The sequence below is a fragment of the Cupressus sempervirens genome, chromosome 5 (genome assembly GCF_028749045.1).
Source record: "Cupressus sempervirens isolate cs-2001-9-10 chromosome 5, ASM2874904v1, whole genome shotgun sequence".
NCBI classification, from domain to species: domain Eukaryota; kingdom Viridiplantae; phylum Streptophyta; class Pinopsida; order Cupressales; family Cupressaceae; genus Cupressus; species Cupressus sempervirens.
In genome coordinates, this window is record NC_143122.1 from 16,380,505 (window position 1) to 16,406,646 (window position 26,142).

The 26,142-nt window shown below is 32.6% G+C and overlaps 1 pseudogene; it reads left to right on the top strand.

Annotated features, from left to right (window-relative positions):
• Positions 1-6,063, top strand: part of LOC149554384 (sphingoid long-chain bases kinase 1-like) — a 103,686-nt pseudogene extending 97,623 nt beyond the window's left edge.
• The last annotated feature ends 20,079 nt before the right edge of the window (positions 6,064-26,142 follow it).

The following is a 26,142-nucleotide window of genomic DNA, read 5'->3' on the forward strand; positions in this document are numbered from 1 at the left end:
TTGCAAATAGTTTGTAATTTGAATCGTCTAAAAGTGCATAAACCATATCATTGGGCTAGGTAACCTAGTCCGAGGAATAGGTCATCCTAGGAGACCTAGTTCCTCCAAAAAAACTTCATGTTTATTTTGTAGGTTACTTATATATCATTTGATGTTCATTTTTAGCATGTATAAAATAGATGAGATAAGTTCATTAGCTAAACACTTTAACTCTAAGTCATTCAATACAAGAGAAAGAAGCGCTTCCAAACATAAATCTCAATATATTATAAGTTAGACTAGAGAAATCCAAATGAGATAAAGGGATCAAAATACTAAGGTTGCATTATACCAAGGAAGCATGCAGGAAAATTCTCTTTCATGTAATGCTTATTAACTTTATGATTTGAAATGTGACTAAAATGAATTAATTGATCAATTTACCCAAGGTTAACATATCTTAACACATATAATATTTGAATGAAATAATAAATCAGATTTGACATACTAAATGAAAAGAGGGAAGATGTATCACCTTGAAAAGAGATAGCAAAAGGCACTTGTTCACTCAAAAAAATGACAATCAAAAACTACAAGAGGAAATTTGACTAGATATATGTAATTAAAAAAAACCCATAAAACCCTAGAAAGTGTCTAGATTTCTAGGTGAATGTAAACTTGGTAAACCTATATATGTATATGTTCACTCCAATGACTTTGTTCCTAGAGGTGACAATTACAGTCGACCTCAGCCCTATAGATAGATCCTAATAATATATTTCTAGATCTAAATTCATAATTTTGAAAATAGGGGTTGTCCTTAGTCAACCACCCATTGTTTTGATCTCTAACTCCACAATACCCATTATAAAAGAAAATTGTTTGTATGTAGTACTCTTGAATTCTAGAATGCAGAACTAGAATGTAAAGAGCTAAGAAATGCTCAAAATCTTAATGTATAAGAAAAACCCTAACATATAAGTGTGCATGTAAATATTTTTTAAATATGAAGAGATAAAGATCAAATCTGAAAAATAGCATAGAAATCATACCAAGCCCCTAAGGCTAAAGTACTTTATCCATACTCATAATCCCCTTACATCACCATGGTTTTCATGAATCTCTGGTTGAATGCTAGAATTTAAGCGTATGAAAGAAGACCTTCTTTGGAAATGAGTGAATGTGATCAAGCCATTTGCTTCCACCTTGCAATTTCTTTATGTTAGATTAAGATGTCCATATGTGCTTGCACCTTACTTCTATTCATTACAAATAAGGCCAGTGATGTCTTTATTTAGCTCATTAAACTACGATTACCCCCACAAGAACTCACTACTGTTAGAGTAATTAGATATTTCCTAGTTAACTCTAGTTGCTTAAGCTAAACTTTAGACATCTAATAATTAATTTTTTTATTAATTATTTTGATGCAAACTAGGTTAGACCTTTTTGGGGTTTCGATCTCTTTTATAAGGATGATCTCTCATTGTATTAATTGAGAACTGAAATTAATTCACTTTTGATAATAGAAATCTCTCTTTTTTCTCATTAAGGATGTCTCATCTATGGATCTAGCAAATTTAGCCTCCATAACTTTTGCTTCTCTCTTTTCGTGGTAGGTGTTTGCATGCAGGTGATTCTTGGGAGTTGTGGGGTTGATCTTTCATCAACTTCAACATGGTCTTAAAGTAGTGCCATATAAGGACACTCATACAGATTATTATATTCTTGGGATTCACCATATCTTGTGATTTATTGGACATGTAGTACTCATGATAAAGTACCATGGGGGGTTGATGTTCTTCTTTTGTTTGTGCATGAGTCTTTGTCCAGTGTGTATTCATTCCATCTTGGAGTGACCTTTTTTTCTTCCAATGATTTCACTATGTAATTTTGGTTGTATTTCCTCTTCATGGTCATTTGCAAGATTCATAGTGTTTTGTGATAGTGGTAATGGCAATTTTTTTTCCATTGACTAGAATTTTTCTACAAACTATCTTTTTTTTTCATATGTGCAATCTTGGCCACCAATTTTTTTCAGCATTGGCCCTTTACCTAGCTCTATGTTTCTGATGGCTAGATTTTTTTTCCAGTGGGGGTCATTTTTAGGGATTTTTCATTGATGGTTGTTTGACCATCAAATTTAGGCTCATCACTATTGGGAATGTAGATGGAGTAACTGAGAGGGGGGGGTGAATTAGTTACCACAAAAAAAAATCCACAGATCCCTTAGATGTCAAATTGATTCCTTACTACTGTCACTTGGTAAACATTCATAGAATATTGCAACTTGGTTAATGTAGTGAATGTTAACTTTTAGTCAGATCTTAGCATGCATGAGATAACTTGCAATCATAAAAATAAAAGCATGAACACAAGAGACACTAGATTTAATGTGGAAATCCAATGTGGGAAAAACCACCAATGTAACTAGCTACTGATTTTCACTCTTTTGAAGTGATCCCTATTAGGAGCTAACCCTGTTAAAGGTTACAAAACACACTATTAGGTTTGACCCTATTAGAGGATTTATTCACCCTCTTAGGAGTGGCCTTGTTAGAGGTCTTTACAACAATTCAACTGAACTGTCACCTTGTTAGAGGATTTACAAAATGGTTGTTAAACCAACTCTGTTAAGAGATTTTGGAATCACTACTAAAATGGTTAGAAAGTAACAATGAAATGACCTAAATAAGATGCCATTGAAATTGCTAATTATAGATTTTTTTTTTGCACCATTAGATCCTCCTTGATTAGATATAGCTTTGTTGCTCCTCAATGATCTCTAATCATCCTTCAAAATTTCCTCTCTCAAGAATTAGTCCACCTTCACATTCATATCACATCAAATCCATACACTTTGAATTCACAACTTGACCTTTCATATATACCATTCAAATTATCAAATCAGCTCAATTAAAAGTTACAATCACCTATAATCATTACCATAGTCAACTAGAAATAATACTTAAAACAATTAAGCATTAAACCATAATTAAAAAATTCCTTCACTGGCCAACCCTACTCGATAAATATTGCTTCAAAAATAATTTCCTATGTTAACCATTTGAACTCGGTTAACACTGCAAATTCTAAAAAATCCTTCGGTTGCTAAGTGAACTTGGTAAGCACTGAATTTTCCTTCATTAACCTTGAGAGCTTGGTAGAAACTATATTTTGCTACATTTTCCTTTGATGACTGAGTGAGCTCGGTAGACATTTTCTATAGAAGGTAAAGACTAGAATTGCTTGGTAGGCATTGTAGATCTACTTGAAAACCAACTAAGCTTGGTAAGGACTAACAAATAATTGGTATGAAATTTGTGTAACATCAAAGACAACACTCAATTGGATAATTGTATCCAACAATCTCCCTGTTTGGCATTAATGGAAACACAACATGTCATAGCATAATGAAATTTGAGAATAAGACTTTCTCTAATAGAAAGTTTTCTCCCTCTTAGATTTTATACCTCAAACTTCAATTATCTACAGGATTCTCCCTCTATGCAAACTCTCCCTCTTTCACTATAATCTCTCTCTGACTGATTCAAGATAGATATAATAGTAAACTCTTCCTCTTTACAAATTTCAAAAAGAAGTGACAGTAAGCTCTCCCTCTTTGACAACACATGCCAAAGACAACACAACTCAAATAAATTTCAATGTACCTCAAGTACTAATTCATATGCAATGTCTTCATTACTCTACTGCATCAACTAATAGATCTTCAACTCAGTTTCTATTGATGCATCAATAAAACTTTATTTTAGTGAGCTTTAGATAGGGGAATGACTCGTAATTTACCTCTTAGATACAAGAATACATCCTTAGGTAGTGGTTTATTGAATATGTTAGCAATCTATTCCTTTGTATGGACATATTCCAATCTAATTTCCTTATCTTGCACCAATTCTCTGACAAAGTGGTACTTTATAGCAATATGCTTGGTTTTGGAATGCATCACTTAATTCTTTGAGATGTTAATTGCACTTGTATTATCACAAAACTTAACAACTAGTTCTGTAATCTCTACCTTCATACCTTCCAACAATTGTTTAAACCAAACAATGTTAGAACAGTTCACTTCTACTACAACATATTTTGCCTCTGTTGTTGATTGGGATGTACAATTTTTGTTTTTACTTGTCCAAGACACCATTCTTTTGCCAAGAAAGAATGCACCTCCACTTGTACTTTTTTTGTCATCAATGTTTCCTGCCCAATCAGCATTAGTAAATACTTTCAAATCCAAATTTCCTCCAATTTTATACCATAATCCATAATCTTCAGTTCCCTTCAAGTATCTCAGGATCCTTTTTACTGACATCATATGATTCTAGCTGAGAATCTTGCTACTATACTGACTGCTATGGCAATATCAAGCCTTGTATGAACAACATATTGCAATTTTCCAATCATTGATATATATAAGGTCTAATCTACCTCTTTTGAATCATCATCCTTTGTAAGTTTTGTTCTGATACACATAGGAGTTCCAACTAATTTAGAGTCCTCCATGCCAAACTTCTTGAGTATCTCCTTGATATATTTTGATTGAGTGATGTATATTGGCATTCTTGCTCTGTTGAATCTGAAGACCAACAAAGAATTTAATCTCTTCAAACATAGACATTCCAAATTCTTTACTCAGTTGCTCTTAGAATTCTCTACATTCATCATCATTCCCTATAAACAAAGTGATGGAACTCTAATTTTTAGAGTCTCTATTTAAGAAATGATGGTGGAGAAGATTTTTTACTGATTATGATATATACATTTCAATAATATACAAAAAAAATATGGGAACCTTCAGCACCTAAGAAGGGATAAAAGAACATGTATTGGATAGCCAACTTGCACCATATTAAGATACATTGGAGATATCATATGATAGTAAAGTGCAGCTGTATCATAAATATCAATAAACAAATGACAGGTTCTCAATGGTTTGATTAACAAAGATGGTCCGAAAGAAGAAATGAACTATCCCAATTGGAATTATTCCTGCAAGCTCTGATAACTCCCTTGTTCTAACAATTATGGGGGTTAGGGATCCTATCTCTACTGCATTAGCTATTGTAAAGGGCAGTATAACAGTGATAGATGTTTTTGTAGTTGATTTGGTCGAAACTGGTGACATTCATGCAAGTCTTACAGTTGCATATTATGGTTTCGTGAGTGATGTTCTAGAGCTTTCAGAAAAGTACCTAAAGCATTTTGGTACTTTGTAGCTAGTGCTCTTAAATTATTTTTCTTGCCAAAGTACAACTATGAACTTGAATATCTCCTTGTACTAGAACCAACAACAAGCAATGGTACTACTGGTGGAAATCTAGTTTTGCAATTGATGTATCAGAGAATCAATCTGATATGTTTGGAAGAAAATCAAATATTGAAGGATTTCCAAGAGCCTCAAGTTTATCAAGTATAGATTCAATTTTGATGAGATCAAGTTGAATATCAATAGATCTTGATGTAATAACAGTGCAAGGATCTACAATTCCTACTAGAACCCGAAGACTAAAGTCCCAAATAGATAAAGGATGGACAAGACAAAGCACAACAAATGATTCTTCAAGATGTTCATGGGGAAATCTCGTAACTCTTGATCGGGAAGACATCTTTTCTACAGTGTCTAACCCTAGACCAATATAGGATGCAGAAGCTCGATGGGATACAGACTCAAAGTGGGATGCAGAGCCAAAATGGGACATTGAGAATAATTTTGATGTGAAAGGGTCTATAGATGAGATATTGACAAGGTCAAATCATGAGGTGCCAAAGAGGAAGAGAAGTGGATTGTTAGACAAGGTTTTTTTTGGTGTGTTGATATGTAACCATCAGTTCAAGATAGTGCAAAACTTGAGATTGCAAGTGTTTGCACCTAGGGTAGAACATGATGATAATACTTTAGATTTATTGTTGATTCGTGCTGTGGGTAGATTGAAACTTTTGCGACTTTTTATACTAATGCAGTTTAGATGTCATCTCTCACTTCCATATGTTGAGCATTCCAAGGTGAATTATGTGAAGCTCAAACCAAGTGCAGAACAAAAGTGTTGCCAATCATCAAAGTCATAAATAATCTAGAAGACATTCGACAGAAGGAATAACATGTATGTCCTGCAGAAGTTGAAATAGTGTGTCGACCATACGATAAAATGCTAGAGATTCTATGGCTAATGCATAGGCATATACAGTTTGCAATAAATTTATATTATGAAACAAAGATAACAACTCAGAATCAATCAAATATGGGAGCAATTGTTTTAGAATATTTCATCTACCAGTTACCATGTCGTGGATTTCACATAAGGAAGAAGTGATGCGCAATTTTAATCAAAACCTGAATGTGTCAGGGGAAATATTATTATAAATTTAAAACTATATTGATTTATGTAAAATCAAGGCCTTTCTACTATGTTAAGAGGGGAGTTATGATGTAATTATTTAAGGAGAAAAGTTATTTAGTTTTAAAGGAAAATTATTTATTTTTAGAGAGAAATGACTCTTCATTGTGAAAAGTCATAACTTTAAATGAGGAAAGATATAAATATGTGAAAAGTTGGAGAAGGGAAAGACATTAAAAAAAACACACATCCGAACATCCATATTCTTTTAGGAGAAGCATTTTATATTTTTATTGTATGGAGAGATAAGGGAAATATTATGATTTTGTAATAAAATCCATTATTTTATTTTTAAATAAAATAAAATATCTTTTGTTTACCTTTAATGGCATGGAGATTTAAACTACAGGCAAATCGTCCTTCATAATTATATTTTAAAATTCTATATATGATTTTGTTATCAGATAAGTGGACATGGTCAATTAGTCATTTTAAATTTTATCATCATAGGTGTTGTGAAATATATAATTGTTTCCACAATTGTGTCCTGTTTGTTTCAATGGAGTTAAAATTTAATCTGGACTAATTTAAGATTGCATTATAATTGGTTTTTCATATCTAGATTATCAAAATTGTTGGCAGTATAAGTGTAGTAAACATTATAAAGTTGTATGTAAAAATTCTCTGAAGTTGACTCTATCGCCCGGATGAGCGAAGGCACTGGTCTTTTTATTGAAGTCAGAAAATCTATATATTCCTCCTGCAAGCATCAAATTCAAAACATTTAACTATTATCCAACATCCAATTTTCATTTTAATTGAGTTTGAGGATTTTGTTAGCCAAAGAACTCCAAAAGTTTTAATTCACTATAGAAAAACCTTGAACCAAGCAGTCAGTGTTAAGGTAAAGGTTTACCTGCCTGGGTGTAGTGGAGCCCGAAGTGCAAGGGAATCAAGAAGTATTCCCATTTGTTGGCCAGAACTGATTGAGAAGTCCTATCGAAGAAGTGGCAGGCTCTTGGATTTCCAATCTGTGGTTTTGGGAACTAACACAAAGTATCATCCACAAAGATTTCTGCCAAAACAATCTTGTTATTCAGTCCTTGCTTGATGTAAAAACTATTGTTATCATTAGTCCTTTAAAAACCAATCTGAATAAGATAGTTATGTAACCTTTCATACCATGCTCTAGGGGCTTGTTTAAGACCATATAGAGCTTTGTGTAACTTACAAACCATGTCCTTCTTGTCTAGATTAATGAAGCCTTCAGGTTGCTCAATGTAGACTTCTTCATCAAGAATACCATTGAGAAATGTAGACTTGACATCCATTTGATAGACTTTAAATCTTTTGTGAGATACATAAGCAAGTAATGTTCCAAGACCTTCCAACCTTGCAACTGCAGCAAAAGTCTCTCCATAATCTACACCTTCTTCTTGAGAATATCCTTTACACACTAGTCTAGCTTTGTTCCTTGATACCTGTCCATCTTAATTTAACTTACTTCTAAATACCTATTTAGTTATAATCACTTTCTTCTCCTTGGGCCTAGGTACAAGAATCTAGGTTTTGTTCTTTTCTATTTGCTTTATTGCTTCATTCATAGTTTCAATCCAACTTTCATTTTCCAATGCATCTTTGACACTTATAGGTTCAAAATCAAGTAAACATGTACCTTTAAACTTACTTCTTGTCAAGGTACCTCTAGATTTGTCTCCAATGATCTTATCTAGTGTGTGATGCCTCCTAACATATTTGGCTAACACAAGTTCCTTGCCTTTTGAATGACTTGCATTGATATCTCCTTGTGGTTCAACTTCTAGTTCTGGTTGCTCAAGCTTGGTAGCTACTGACTTGGTAGTTATTGACTCGGTAGCTTCAGTCTATGACTCGGGTCCTTGTGACTTGATTTGAACTATTTCCAACTTGGTATCTATGTTGGGCTCAATAGATACTGTCCTTTTGTTGATAGATGTATTTGGTAATGTGTCAATAAAAATGAATCTTTTGTAATCTGCAGGTTCTTTCTTGCTTTCTTCTACTATCTTTTTGACAAACTCGTCAACTTTCACATGTGCACTTTCTATAACCTTGTAAGTTGACAAATTCAAACATCTATATGCCTTGCTTTTAGAAGAATATTCCTTCATCACCTTTAGCATCAAATTTTCCTTTTTTGGATTCTTTAAGAATGTAACATTTTCTTCCAAATACTTTAAAGTAGCTTACATTAGGTTCATAGCCATACCATAACTCATAGGGGGTTTTGAGTGAGTCATTCTTCAATTGTACGCAGTTCAAGGTATGAACTGCAGTGTTGATTGCTTCCTTCTAGTATTTAATAGCAATGTTCTTTACAATCACCAAAGTTATTGCACAATCCATGATGGATCTATTCCTCCTTTCTACTATTCTATTTTTCTTGGGAGTTCTGGAAGCTGATACCTACCTTTTGTTTCCTCTTTCAATGCAAAAATTATTGAATTCATTTGAGATGAATTCACCACCTCTGTCTGATCTCATGCACTTCAATCTTTTCCCTATTTCCTTGTCCACTCTTGCTATATACCATTTGAACTTTTCAAATGCTTCTAATTTCTCTCTTAAGTACATGACAGTCATCATTCTAGAGTAGTCATCAACAAAGAGAATAAAGAATTTTTCACCAATATATCTTTCTTCTCGAATGGGTTCACACAAATCAGTATGCACAATTTCCAATATATCTTCAAATTGATAGTTTTTACTTTTGAAACTAGTCTTTCCCATTTTACCAATCTAACAATTCTTACATAGACCAATATCAGGTTTCCCTAAATTTGGAATGCCTCTAAATTTCCTAAATTTTCTTATCTTCAACATATTGTCAAAGTTTACATGACACAACCTTTTATGCCATAACCAAATTTTTTCAACTTGAGCAATAAAGCATGAGCATTCACCAAGTTCAAGATAGAAAAAGTTACCTTTTGTTTGTTTACCTGATCCAATCAGCTTTCCTTTTTTGTCCAGCACTCTTGCTTTGCCATGCATGAATTCCACCTTGAATCCAATGTTAATCAGATGTACAACACTTAACAAATTGTGTTTTAGTCCTTCAACCCAATATGCATTATCACATGCAAGTTCTTTGGTTAAAGAAATTCTTCCTCTGCCTTTTATACAACAAGGTTCATTATTACCAAACCTTACACTACCACCATCATAGTCTTCAAATTTTTCAAATTTTGCTTTATCACCAATCATATGATGTGAACATCCACTGTCTATAATCCATGTATCATTCTTACTCACATGAGAGATAAGTTCCATCTCATCATATTCTTCATTATCATTATCAAATTCATCCTTAATAGTAATGTAAACAATTTCATCTTCACTAGTATCTGAATCTTTAGAATCTTTAGTCATAAAGCATGTCTTATTACCTTTGTCCTTGAAAGATTTGTGACTTTTGAAGTTTTTCTTGTCATTGCACTTGTGACCTTTCTTCTCATCCTTATTATTCTTTTTTGGGCACCTAGCTACAATATGACCTATTTCCTCACATGAGAGACATTTTAAAGGAACTTTACCTTTATATTTACCTGTGCTTCTTGAATATTTCTTTACAAGCAATGCTTCAACTACTTCAAGATCACTGTCAGAACTTTCTTCTGACTCTTCTTCACTATATAATTGAATGTTCTTGATTTTCTTCCCTTTCTCCTTGAGTGAAAGCTTGGCTTCAAATGCTGATTCGATGTTCATTGAGGCTGGAACATAATTATCAAAATTATCTAGTTCAAATGTTGTTAGTCTTCCCACAATGGCATCCAAATTTATGTTATGATTTCCTTCACATCTCCTTTCTTAAATTGTAGACACTCTTATTGCATAGATAGGAAGTAATGTTCAAAGAACTTTACTTATAACTATCTCATCCTCAATTTTACCTCCAGAAGCTTTGATAGCACTGACACTTTCTTTGATCTATTCAACATATTTTGCAATGTTCTCATCCTCTCTCATTCTCATCTAATCAAACTATTCTCTTAGGCTTTCAACTTTAGTTCTCCTGACATTGTCATCACCTCCATAGATTTCCTTTAGCTTTTTCTACATTGCATTGGCAGATTTGCAGTCCTTGATTTCATCAAATTCTTCATAGCTTAGGGCAGATGTAATATCTATTGTCATGTTGTTGTTAGTCTTCTTTTCAGCAATATCATTGATAGATAATGTGCCAGTAGGTTCTACATATTCTGCATCTAGGTACTTTAGTCCTGTATCACCAATGGAAGCCAAATGAAGTCTCATGAGACCTTGCCATGCTGAGAAGTTGTCCCTGTTAAGTCTTGGAATTTCCCTCTTGCAAGACATCCTGATCTTTAGCTTAGATCCTTGAAATCTTTTCCTGCAAGCACCAAAAGCTCTGATACCAATTGTTAGAAATGTAGATGGAGTAACTGAGAGGGTGGGGGGCGAGGGGGAGGGGGGTGAATTAGTTACCACAAAAACAAATCCACAAATCCCTTAGATGTCAAATTGATTCCTTACTGCTATCACTCAGTAAACATTCATAGAATACTGTAACTAGATTAATGTAATGAATGTTAACTTTTAATCAAATTTTAGCATGCATAAGATAACTTGTAATCATAAAAATAAAAGCATGAACACAAGAGACACCAAATTTAACATGGAAACCCAATATGGGAAAAACCACCAATGTATCTAGCTACTAATTTTCACTCTTTTGAAGTGATCCATATTAGGAACCAACCCTGTTAAAGGTTACAAAACAATTGTTAGGTGTGACCCTGTTAGAGAATTTATTCACCTTGTTAGGAGTGGCCTTGTTAGAGGTCTTTATAACAATTCAACTAAACTATCACCTTGTTAGAATATTTACAAAATGGTTGTTAAACCAACTCTATTAAGAGATTTTGGAATCACTACTACAATGGTTAGAAAGTAACAATGAAATGACCTGAATAAGATGCAACTAAAATTGCTAATTACATATCTCTATTATGCACCATTAGATCCTCCTTGATTAGATATAGCTTTGCTACTCCTCAATGATTTCTGATCATCCTTCAAAATTTTCTCTCTCAATAATCAGTCCACCTTCACATTCATATCACATCAAATCCATATGCTTTGAATTTGCAACTTGACCTTTCATATATACCATTCAGATTATCAAGTCGGCTCAATTACAAGTTATAATCACCTATAATCATTACCATAGTCGGTTGGAAATAATACTTAAAAAAATTAAGCATTAAACCATAAATTAACAAATTCCTTCATTGGCCGACCTTGCTTGGTAAACACTACTTCAGAAATAATTTCCTATGTTAACCATCTGAACTTGGTTAACACTACAAATTCTACGAAATCCTTTGGTTTCTTAGTGAACTCAGTAAGCACTAAATTTTCCTTCACTAACCTTGAGAGCTCAGTAGCAACTGTCTTCTACTACATTTTTCTTTGATGATCGAGTGAGCTTGGTAGACACTGTTTGCAGAAGGTAAAGACTAGAATCGCTCGGTAGACATTTTAGATTTACTTAAAAACTAACTGAGCTCTGATAGGACTAACAGATAATTGGTATGACATTTGTGTAACATCAAAGACAATGCTCAATTGGATAATTGTATCCAACAGTCACTTGCTGATGTTAGCACCATGTTAGCACTATATCAACACTTCCTATCACCTCTTCGGCCTCTATTTGGGCCTACCTTTAGATTGTTTCTCATATATCAAGCATACGGACCCCATGTTTTGCAAACGAGATATCGTCAGAGAGATAATTCTAAGCCCATCATAGTGGTATAGTTAGTTTTCAATTTTGATGCCTTTTTTATGGATTTTTCTATTGTCAAACCCTAGAGCTCCTTTTTGCACTCCAAGGGACATATCTAAGTATCCAATCTTTGATTTTAAAATTCTTTATATCATTGGAAAGGTATTTCTAGCTCTTTCCAGTGATGCTGGTTGTTTTTCCATATTCTACTCCAGGAACATTCTATTCATTCTTCTGCATTTTTGCATTCTAGTGGATATCTTGGTTGTTTCAGGACAGGCGATTGATTTCATTGCTTCAGATGATTCGTCATGACTTGTATTATCTATTGTATTAGTCTTATGTCTCTTGTAGTCTATTTAGACATCATTTGTATGCATTCTTGAAAACACACTGAGGTAAAATATCATACTATATCTATATTTTCATTTCAATTGTTTGTCTTATTTTTCCTTCTGACTTGATTAGTGTCATCTAAAGACACTCATGCAAATTATTATATTCTCAGGATTCACCATATCTTGTGACTTATTGTACATGAACTACCCATGATAAAGTGTCATGGGGAGTTGATTTTTTTCCTTTTGTTTGTCATCTTGTTTTGTTTGATGAGTTTCCCTTCTTTGACATTAGCCTCATGATGGTCTGAGATTGATCACCTCAGTATACACATATATACTCTTTTGTGCATCTTGATTGTGGTTCCTTGACATGTAGTTCTTTTGGCCCACTTTTCTAGTTTCTTGTCACCTCACCCTTGTTTACATTAGGGGGAATACTTCTATTGTTTATCATGCTTCCTTGGTTCGATTGATCAGCTCTTCAGGCTTTGGTGTTTCATGCCATTTGTATCTTTGAGTTTAATTGTTTTCCTTTATGTGCCTCCTAATTTGGTGTAGATTATAGTCTACCTGGTCAGGTTCTATTTTAATGGAGGTTTTTCATATCAGCAGTTTCTTTTGACAGAGCTTTGCAACTTCTACATGCTTCAGTGGTGTTCTTCATGATCATCTTTTGTTCCTATCTTCTGGTACATTCCCTAATTTGGAGGCTTCTTCAGTCCTTCACAAGTTTCTTTCAGCATTTTTTCGAAGTAGAGTTTTTCCCATGTAGTTTTCTCTATTTCTCCTCTTTTCAAAGATTTGGTTATGTTTTAGTACCTCATCAAGCCTTGTTTGTCAGGACCGAATTCTACTTTCTATAGTAGTTTCTAGGTTTCTAGCTACTCTCTAAGTTTATCTTAAGGGGGGGTGTTAGAGTAATTAGATATTTCTCAATTAACTATAGTTTCTTAAGCTAAACATTAGACATCTAATAATTAATTCTTGTATTAATTATTTTGATGCAAACTAGGTTAGACCTTTTTAGAGTTTTGATCTCCTTTATAAGGAGGATCTCTTATTGTATTAATTGAGAGCTGAGATTAATTCACTTTTGATAATAGAAACCTCTCTTTTTACTCATCAAGAATGTCTCATCTATGGATATAAAAATTTCAGCCTTCTTATCTTTTGCTTCTCTCTTTTTGTGACAGGTCTTTGCATGCAGGTGATTCTTGGGAGCCATGGGGTTGATCTTTCATCAACTTCAACAACTACAATAAGAAGGAAACTCTTGAAATTTGGAATAGAACCAAGGCCTAAAACTCAAACCCTAGAAGTATAAGTTGATCTATTTGACCTATATTGGTCTAGATTGAATGGGTTGACCTATACTAGTATAGATTACCCAAGTCGAACTATATCCTAATATACTCAAATTGTGAGAAGACTCTCCAAGAGCTGTGACTAGAGAACATTTTTTGAGTAATTGCATCAGGACTAAGAAATCAAGAACAAAATTAGGAATTAGGGCCTACAAAGAGGAATATGTGTATAAATTATATACTACCTCAATATTTGTAAAAGGGGAAGGGGGAATTAAGGAGGATGAATTAGGTCCTACCTAAATTTCATGTAAGAGAGAGAAAGGGAAAGAAAGAATGTGTGCTCCAAGTGCAAGTGTACAATGCAAACACACTAAATAGAAGTTAAATGTCATTAATTGAAGTGATTCCAATTTAATATGGTATGATACTAATGTGTGTGATTTATGTCAGCCTATGTATCCTAAAACTTATCTCTTTTTATTCCTTCATCTTGTATCATTCAATGATATCTCTGTAATTAACTTTTCATATTATGAAAGGATCTCAATTCCCATGTAGTGCTTGGACCCTTCTAAGCTTGTTGATCATCTCTTCTTAATAATATGAAATAGGAAATATGATTTCATCCACTTGATCCCCATATTCTTATTGGACAAAAAATATTAGAATTTCCTCCTTATTCATTTTTATTGCTAAATTCATTTTCATGATGATCTTATTAAAAATTTAGAAAACCCTTTATGTTTTCTTTACATGAAAAGGTAAGTTTTGAGATTTCTTCTCATTGATATTTTTTTCTTTGGTAGTTGACAATATTACACTTGTTCATACAAAATTACAATATTATAGATACTTAGAAAATCTAATTATACAAAATAAATTATTGAAAATTTAAATTATAACCCTTAAGATTTTCTCTTTGGCTTGCTAATTATCCAAAAAAAAATTAATATCATAATTTGATACATTGACCAGCTTGCACAACCTTTAGAAAAGATCTTGTTCGAGTAAGGTCATCTTTATAGGATAATTCAACTAGTCATACTTTCTATTTCAGTCCAAGAATAAAGCCATTTACACATTCATAATGACTTCTTTTTTTTCATATTCTCAATCTTCATTGTCAAAATTTTATTTGTAGTTGGTGCAGGATTTGAGCAAAAGTGCACAACAAATCCACGAAGCCCAAGAAAACGTGCATGCAGAAAACCTGTCACGAAGAAGAAAAAGACAACAAGAGGCAAGGGTTTGATCTGAAAAACTTAGACAAATAAAATATTATTCAACGGATCTTCATAATGAAAAATACAAAGAGATCAATCCTTATAAAGGAGATTGAAACCCAAAAAGGGTAACCTAAAGCCTAAAAAAGCTAGGTTGCACAATATAATTAATAAAATATTAATTATATGCACCTACAAGATAGCTTAAGCAAACTAGAGTAATAGTCAACTTAATTAATTAAATCAAAGTGATTTAATTAATAAGTGCAAACAAATAATTACTCTAACACCCCCCCTTAAGTGAAGCTCAGGAGGTAAGCTAACCTAGCACAACTAAGAAAGCAGGAAAAGATGGGTCCCGGCAACAAGGCCTGATCAGGTACCCAATCACAACAAGGAAATCTCTGTAAATCGGAGACAAAGGAGAAAACCCAATGGGAAAAACCCTTCTCCAAAAAGAGATAGAAAAGAATTTTCCAGAAGATAGGAACAAAGAGAAGATCATGAAGAAAGCCACTGAAGCAGAAGAAACCACAAACTCTATCAGAAAGAAACTACTGATCTGAAGAATCTCCATGGAAATAGAAGGCACGAATCGAGAGTGTCTATATGGTAGGTGATCCATCTCATCGAAATGCATAAGTAGCCAGCCACTGCAATCGCCTAGTATATAGGATCAAATACTGAATACATAGCTCACTCCAATGAACCATCAAACCAAGGAAGCATTAGAACCAACAATATAACCCCCCCTTAATGCAGACGGGTGAGGTGACAGGCAACTAAAAAGATGGGCCAAAAATCTCCTACAACACAGGAACCAAACACATCAAGAGTGAGGTATAGACACCTATAAAGACATGTGTCACCGACATTGCATGAGGCAAAAAGAGGAAGAGAGCACAAAACTAGCAAACAACTATCCCCCCCCATGATACTTTATAAAATAGTGTGAGTACAACGAATCACAATGATGAAAAGGATCCCGAAATGCAAGAGTGGCACTTTATCTCTGTGCATTACATAAAGATGCTTACAATGAATATCAATAATGATCAAAAAAAACATAAGGCTGAAACAAAAGAAGGTAGAGCCCAAAACGAAGCAACTGAAGCAACAAAATCAATCCCCAAACCTGAAACAAACAAGATATCCACTAGAATGCTAAAATACAAAAGATTGAATAGGATGTGCCTAGAATAGAATTTGGAACAACAACTAGCATCACTGGAAAGAGCACAGAAAGAGCTTTCTAGCGATATAAAGAAGTCCAAAATTGGAGATCGAATGCTCAAGATACGCCTCTCAGAGTGCAAAACAAAACATCTAGCTTTGACTACCAAAATAGGCAACCAAACTACATCAAAACCCAAAAACACCTATACCATCATCTCCGTCTCAGAACCAAATTTTTGATGCATTTTTTGGATCAAAAAAATATGTTTGTATGCTCAACTTACGAAGCAAAAACCACATGGGCCTCCGGAATGAATGAAAAATTATTATTTTTAATAAAAAAATAAGAAAACTTCACAAAAAAAAGTGTCGCCGCTTGGGTGGAGGTGGAGCTGAGGAAGGTGGCAGAGCCACTGGTGACCGCGGTGGTGGGCGGGCGGTGCCACCAGCGACGGAGGCTGCAGAGTGGCAGTGGTCGCCGAGAGCCGCTATGGTCAGCGAACTGCCGACGATTTACCACAAGCTATTACTGCTAACCGCTAGTGATCTCGTTGACCGTATGCAATTTTTTAAACCACCGCAGAAAAAAGTGCCACTTTTTTATATATTTTTTCCTCGATCTACGTGCCAATGGCCATATAAATCCATCCATGAGGTCTATTTGGCCTCAAATTGCTCTAAAAATTAGTGACCCCCTATTTTCTCAAAAAAAGCCCAAAAAAACACTAGATCTGATCCGCCAAACCCTTGTTCTCCTTTTTTCTTAAAACATTGAACAAGCTACAACAGATTTGGCTCTAATACCATGTAGGATTTGAGCAAAAGCGCACAACAAATCCATGAAGCCCAAGAAAACCTACATGCAGAAAATTGTCACGGAGAAGAAAAAGACAAGAAGAGGTAAGGGTTTGATCTGAAAAACTCATACGAAGAAAATATTATTCAACGAATCTTCATAATGAAAAATACAAAAAGATCAATCCTTATAAAGGAGATCGAAACTCGAAAAGGGTAACCTAAAGCCTAAAAAAGCTAGGTTGCACAATATAATTAATAAAATATTAATTATATGCACCTACAAGATAGCTTAAGCAAACTAGAGTAATAGGAAACTTAATTAGTTAAATCAAATTGATTTAATTAATAAGTGCAAACAAATAATTACTCTAATAGTTGGTTCCTGTTGTAAGACATACAACTAAAAATATGTAACATGGTGATATGTCGTTCAACAAAGGTTTATTAATATATTATAAAATACTTCATAGATAAAGTAATTCATATAATAATATATATATATATATATATATATATATATATATATATATATATATATATATATATATATATATATATATTGGTGATTCACAACAATAGAGGGTTATTAGTATACAATTAAATACCTCATACATGACCTCTTCTACTAATAATTCATTTCAAATTTTAGAATTGACAAAAAACACAATATAAAAATACTTATCGTGCATGACCACTATTTGCTTTATATAAAATTTATAAGCATTTCTTTTGATGGACCTATATGCCCCTAAAATAAAAGTTTATTTCACATCCAATAATTGTGATGAAAATATTACACAAATAGATAACCTTCTAAGTTTATAATGAATATGAATTGAAGTCCTTTTATATAAAATCATGAAAAACACACAAGTAAATTATTAGTTGTGTTGTGATAATATCTAAAAAACATTATAAACTCTTATTAACAATAAATTGGGAAAATATTTGGATAGTCTTCCTATTTATCTACATACATATCTATAATTTTAGGTCTGTCATATTAATAGGTAAAAATAACACACCATATTTACATCTTTAGAGTATTTAGTCAAACATTAAGTATTTTTCCTCTAAACTTGTTATGATATAAATCTCATCACTCCAATGTTTGGCATCTACTTGATCTAAAACATAGATTTTTAGTAGTACTCATGATGAAGAGCAAGTTGCCTTTGTTGTGGGAGACCATCCAAAATATCTATACATTGCCTTGAAAGAATGTTTTCACTTAGAGAGACCTTTTTGGTTAGCAAAAACTTAAACAACTCTATATAAATGAATATGTGTGTGTGAGAGAGAGAGAGAGATCTCCAATGACTTGTCTTTCCCTTAAGTTTAGATTTTAGAATCTTTATAGTTTACCACATCTAAGATGGAATCAATCCTATCAGACTACTGTATGCAATAGAAATGCTTTTAAGTTTAGTAAGCATACTCAATTCAATAGGGATACTACCATAGAGTTTATTATTATCCAAATACAATGACACTAGAGAGGACATGTTTCCTTTGGATGGATGGGATTGTACCTATCAAGTTATTCTCCAATAGAATAAGTTCGATAAGTCGAGAATGCATAGCCAAATCGATAGGAATACTACCATAGAGTTTTTTTAAGACAAGCTCAACATAATTAAAGAAGATAGGTTTCCTAGGAAGACTGGTATCGTGCTCATCAGGTTGTTTTTTCAAAGATGAAGTGTTTCAAGTTTAGTAAGCATAGCCAATTCAAAAGGAATGATACCATGAAGCTGGTTTCAATACAAATCCAATTCAATTAAAGAAGAAAAATTTCCTTGGGAAGGTGGTCTTGTACCTATGAGGTTATTTTGAAAAAAATAAAACCCTTCAAGTTGTATAAGCATACCCAATTCAAAAGGAATATTACCATGGAGTCTGTTTTGGAATAACTGCAACTTACTAAAAGAGGAGAGGTTTCCTAAGAAAGGTGGGATTTTTCCCATCAAGTGGCTTTATACTAAATAAAGGATTTCTAATTTTGAAAGAAGGCCAAGCTCGGGAGGGATAGTGTTGCTCAAACAGTTGTAGGATAGTATAAGAACCTGTAAAGAGTGGCAATTTGCGAAAGCGGTGGGGACGGGGACTTCCAATTGATTTACAAACAACCTACTTGAAAATTAGAAATCAAGAAGAATATTTTTCATTCATATGTTCACATAAAACTAAATAGGTACATATATAGTTGTGTGCCAAATGCATAAAGATACAGGAAAGGAAACAGCTACAAGAAAGGAATGAATCAATTTAGGAAAGAATTAGTTCAATATTAGAAACAATCCAATATTGCAACACTCCCCCTCAAGTTTCCTAATAAAACTAAATAGGTACATATATAGTTGTGTGCCAAATGCATAAAGATACAGGAAAGGAAATAGCTACAAGAAAGGAATGAATCAATTTAGGAAAGAATAGTTTAGGAAAGAATTAGTTCAATATTAGAAACAATCCAATATTGCAACACTCCCCCTCAAGTTGCATAGATATCCCACATGCCTAATGTGCCCAGAAACTTTGAGAACACTTGACTTCAAACTACTTTAGTAAGAAAATCGGCTAGCTAATCTTCTGATCGAATCTTAGGTAGCTCCAATCTTCTCATCCAACTTCTCCTTAATAAAGAATCTATCTACCTCCACATGTTTTGTCACTAGTAGAATTTTTGCAAATAAATGACTATGTGACTAAAATATTTAGTCACAAGATTAAATAATTTAGTCATGTGACTAAACGTAATCATATTCTAGTAATATTTTATAATTTATAAGTTACTAAATAAGTGACTAATTTGGTCATCAAGTAAAATCACAAGGTCGGACAAAGATGAGTGATCAAATAAATGACTAAAATATTGATCACTAATAATTAGTCACCAAAACAAACGACTAAACAAATGATTGATAATTTATTTTATCATATTAATAAATTCTTTAATTTGATTTTATAACTTTTATTACTCACCAATAGAGTTTTTTTCATAACAATACATCATTATAAGTTAACTTCCTCAAATGTCAACTTAACTTATATTGAACTAGAGAAAAACTCAAAATCACCTTGATTTGCACTCAAACTCCTCAAAAAAATTCTATGAACTCATCTTGATGAAGAAAATTAAAACCTTCATTCACTCAAAAGATAACTCTAAGTCTCTCTTTGCATATCAAACAGATTAATTGTCAATTTATAAATATTTTATGATCTCAACATATAATTTCTATTAATCCCATCAATGTTGTAAAATATTCTTTATAAAATATAACATTATTTATGTTTTACTAAATAATATATAGCATTATTTTATTATCATAATTTTATGTAATATATTTTAGTACCTAGTAAATAGTGAGAATCACTATTTAATAAATATTAATCCATGAAATAAAATAATTTAGTAATAAAAATAATAAATTTTTATGATTCCTAAAAAGTTATTTATGATCTAAATTATATTTATTAATAATTATACAAGAAAAAAACTTTAAGAAACATAATTTAAATAAAAACAATGTTCTTATTACATATACAATCCATGTGGATTCATTGGAAAAATCAATCCATGTGGATTCATTGGAAAAATCATAAAAATTTCTTACGGAGAAAAATGTCTATGACTGTGCCAACATTGATGTGGGTGAGACTCTACATTCTCCCTATTGGTGTGGTTCTTATTTACATAGAAATATAGAGATTTTAAAACTAGAATCTCTCTCTCTCTCTCTCTCTCTCTCTCTCTCTCTCTCTCTCTCTCTCTCTCTCTCTCTCTCTCTCTCTCTCTCTCTCTCTCTCTCTCTCTCTCTCTCTCTCTCACTCACGCAGGCACACATGCATGCATGTGCACGCACACACACACGTGCGCACATGCACACATGCACGCGCACACACACACACACACACTTAACATATTGGGTTCATTGAGGGTGTATAATTGTAATAAAAATATGGCATTTGTCTTCAAATCTCCATAATACCCGACTTCACTTAATGAAAGAAACTTTTTGTTCACATTTAGCCTAAAAGATTGTGAAGATCATATTTCTTTCCATCTAATTTTGGCATATCCTTTTTTCTAGTTCTACTTTCATCTTGAGGACTATTAAACACATATTTCACTTTAGGTCTTTAAACCAAATGTAATTTAATGCCACATATTTGGGCAACATTCTTGATAAAAATTTACAATCATTCCGAATTGGATAAATAATTGGCAATAAGATGCATGGCTTGAGATACACCAAATGTTAGATTTCCAATAAATTCAACTAGATACTCATTTAAAACTTATGTCAAGAGTTTATCCAAAATTTATGTCATATAATTGCCCTATTATTTGGTCATTTTTGAGAAAGTACTTGCAGTCCACATGTCCAACAATCTTTACTAAAAAATAGTGAGACACTTAATCACCTACCATATGTCTCATTGATTAATTTCAACCTCATAGATGTTAGCATTTCTATCTATTTCTACTTATTTATCTTCTTTTTTTAAATTAGAAAAAAACTAATAGACAAATAAATAATTATAAAAAAAAAAATCATTTCTTAAGATTATGCCACTTAAAGGCAAGAGCCTACAACACAATGGTAAATTGTGAGCCTTTTATTTAGGAGGTCTTGAGTTCAAGTCTGCTCATGCTTATAAAAAATAATATAATAATAATTAACAATAGGGGGAGAATGCAATTTCTTTACCTAATTTGAAAAAAAGTATTAATCACACTTGCTATCCCTTAGTCACACGATTTGAATTCTAGTTCCAATTAAGCATGAATAAAATTTTGTACATATAATTCCTTTCACAAGATATTTAATATTAAATTCATTTTATAGAAATTATTTATTTTAAATATCAATAATCTATATACAATTTTATTAAAAAAATTAAAATAACATTATAAATTTTCAATAAAATATAAGTATTTTTTATTTTATTTTTTATAATGTTAAACTATTGTGATAAAGTTATGTATATATTATTTTTACTAAAAAATAACTAAAAAATAAAAATAAAAATATTAAATTAAAGATCATTTTTAAAACTATTTATACTCTAAATAAATAACTTTCCAATGTAATAAAAAAAATCCTCAAAATAACATAATAGAGTAAAAAAAAAAAACAATATCGTATTAGTATGCAATTCTAGGGCTTGGTAGCGAGAGTTGTAGCACTGAGTTAGCAAATGTGTCGTTGGAGCCACAACCTTGGTGTGTTAAAATTTAATTAGAAGGGGCACAAGGCCTGGCCATCGACAATGTTTCAAGCTTCAAGTAAGCCTTACTATTACGATCCTAGCATTTTCATTATGAAGTTGTTTTATTCTTGTCCTTCTTAGCACTCTTTTCTGAAATTTTGTAAATTTTCCCTTTGTTATTATATTGCCATAGTTCAAAAAATGCAGATAGCACAAACACTCACAGGCTTAAAATTTGACTTGGATTTGCATATTAGAGAGCATAACCTAGGATATTGACCTAATTTGAGATATTATTAGACAAAATTCTCTGTTTTATCAGAGTAAATGTTGAGTGATTAAAAAAATTCATAACAAAAAGGTACTATAATCTTTACCATCCAAGCAATGTACATAGCCAAATAGGATTTCATTACTCAAAAAATATCAACATCGTATAATAGTAAATTTGATCAAGCAATAAAATATCAGAAGTTTGTGATGATAAAGTTCCTAGGGTTCCATAATTTGAATAAATTTAGCATGTTGTACACCGTGCATAGTGACAATAAGAAATCTACATGACATCCCTATTTAACTAGACCAATTCATTAGAGGACATTTCTAGGTTTTAGGATTTTTCCTCCAATACATGGATCTAAATATGTTAGCTATTTATTTGATGAAAAGGCAATGAAGACCAATTGTTAAGGCTATGGCTTCCGCTACCTATAGTCTGTGAAACCCATAAAACTAAATCATGATTTCTATGCATATCAATTCCCCACAAGTTTTCTTGGTAACAAGAATCCAACAATAGACATACTGTAATTTTCTATGTGGTCTCAAGGTAGCGGAAGCCATTGATAATGAGATTGTTGCCCTCACATGCATGCTACTGTCAAATGTAACTAGGGCATGTGTACTAAAATTTTTTGGATTTGAATTGTACACAATCACCCAACACTTTTCTTGAGGTACAAATTTTATGTGCTACTATAATAAAGCTATTTACTACTAGCACTTGACAGCTTTAGGATAGCATGTTGTTGAATCAAATGATAGCCATTCCCTTACTCTGTTGTGGAGGCAATGTAAGCATTGCTCTGATAGCTAGAAATCGAGGTCTCTTATGATCCATTATAGGAGTCATGTAGAAAGAAGAGATAGTTAAGGAAGAAGCTACTATCTCCAAATTATTATCAAACAAGACTGCTTTGTGAGCTACTTCAAGGGTGAAAATATTACTGTACCCCATTTTTCAATACCTAATCCTTCTTTTCCTACCCCTATGTTCTTTTGGAAACTAGTTATGCTACCAGTGTAATTTTAAAATACAAATAATACTTCTCCATCATCAAGAGTTTGCACATTTAACTGACAAACTTCATCACTTAAGTATTTATCCTCTATTTCATTTGTACATTTGGATAACAAACTTCATCACTTAAGTATTTATCCTCTATTTCAAGATGTTTTTTCTTCCTGCATTAGCACCAAAAAGTGCCAAAGGAAAGTACCTTCCATGAGGATCAAAGAATAGAGACTTCACCATGGAGTCACTATGTATCCACCTCCAACAATACTCTTTTTTGGAGAGGATGATGATGTTGTCGATAAAATGTATAATGCAGCCGACGGGTAGAATAGTATTCGAATGGGTGCATGATGCTTGAGTCACCCCTTCAAAAAGGTATATGTACACGTTCGAGATGGACTTTGGAATAAGGGATTGATTAGTCATTGTAATCGGATTGTAATTTGCAAGTGCATACATGAATAAAATATCTATTCTGAATTGAATCGTGTTATACATGTGTTGAACTTCTTACCCTATGCGGTAAAATTTGGTGTCATTGCTAGACATACCTGGACTGAACGAATGATATGAAGATTAATGCCAAATTTTTCAAACAAAGATCAGAATAAGGTGAAAGATAAGAATGAACTAAGTACAACAAAAGAAATTTTAATCTTAACACAGAAGCAGAGCTGAATATGAGGAAAGAATAGGTCAACAAGCTAAGGGCAGAGGTGAACAAGTTGCGGACGTAGACAGCCACTATGCTAAGGATGCATCCCTCTGTCTAGTACTTATGCATTGATGCATTTTGTTAGTAAAATTTTGTTAAGGAATTTTGTTGTATTATCGTCCGGAGATGACCTTTCTTTTTTGGGGGGATGATGTTATCGATAAAATGTATAATGTAGCCGACGGGTAGAATAGTATTCAAACGGGCGCAAGATGCTTGAGTCACCCCTTCAGAAAGGTATATGTACACATCTGAGATGGACTTTGGAATAAGGGATTGATCATTGTAGTCATTGTAATCGGATTGTAATCTGCAAGTGCATACATGAATAAAATATATGTTCTGAACTGAATCGTGTTATACATGTGTTGAACTTCTTACCCTATGCGGTAAACAAATGATGATGACAATTTGCATTGCCAATTTTGGTGTTTGGTTGTTCCTTCAATGCTAAGTCATCACTTGTTATTCTTGACCCACCAATTTTTGAAACCTTGTAGCCCCAATCAAAATCATGGTATTTCTTCTTTGATGGTATGGTATTTTTTTTTTCTTGAGCTGAAACTAAATTAGCAGCAGTGAAGCAAAGATGAGGAGGATAAGAACCTGTGCCCTAACTGTGGTGGTTTTAGGTATGTTCTTTTGAGGCTGTAATTATGGGAAAAAATCTAGTTGAGAAAAATAGCTTGTGGTGTAGTGGCACCTACACATCAAAATAATTTAAAATAATATGTGGTTCGACCATTTTAATGTAAAATCAAATGATGCAAATGGTACAAATGTGAAAGAGTCCAAAACAATATTAATTAATTCATTCCCAATCTAAAGAATTCTATAATTCCCAGTATGCTACGCATTTCAGATTTTGTTTGGTATTATTTGTTATTGGTTGGTAGCATTTTCTATGAACAAAATCTAATTTGAATTAGAAGTAATGGCTTTTCTTGGATCAAATTTTGACTTATAAGAATCTAATTTTAATGTGTGTGGATTGTTTGTGCAGATTTTGAATCTAAAAAAATCTGATTTTATGGGCTTTTAATTTCTCCATTGAACCGATTCCATACTCCAATTTTTACAAATTTTGAATTGGAATAAATTGATTTATGGGCAGATTTTTAAGAGATTCAGTGATTGCTCTTATGAGGTTTGGAGCTTATATTTTAGATTGAAATAATGGTAATATTTTAAGATTTTAATGTTGGAATCAAAGCTTAAAGTGATTCAAGTTTTGAGGTGTTATGGAGTGGACTAACTATGTTTGTTTCGATAACAAAGGGTATAGAAGGTTGGCTGAAGCTATCGGTTATGGAATAGAGTGAGAAACTATTTAATATTTTTGAAAGCAATTTGCTAAGTTTTTCCAATGATTTGGTTATCGATAGAATCCATCAAAGAACCAGTTTCAATCCATAAAAGAATAATGTTGGACTTAGATGGTTATCTGTTGATACATTTATATCTCAGGTTTAAGACATAGTATTACTTATGGATTGAAACTAGTACTTTGATGGACTCTGTCATAACCAAATCATGGGACCAACTTAGCAAATTGTTTTGGATAATACTAAATAGATTCTCATTCTATTCCATAGTTGATAGCTTCAGCCAACCTTCTATACACTTTGAAATAGAAACAAAATGGAGTTAGTCTACTCTGTAACACCTCAAACCTTGAATCACTTTAAGCTTTGATTCCAACATTAAAATCTTAACACATTACCATTATATCAATCTGAAATATAAGCTTCAAGCCCGATAAAATCAATCATTGAATCTCTTAAAAATTTGCCCATAAATCATATTATTCCAATTCAAAGTTTCTCATGCCATAAAATCCAACACCATGTTAACTTAGGTAGAATCTAAAATCTGCACTTATTTATGAAAATGAGAATAAAGAATCAGTTCAATGGAGCAATTAAGAAGCCCATAAAAA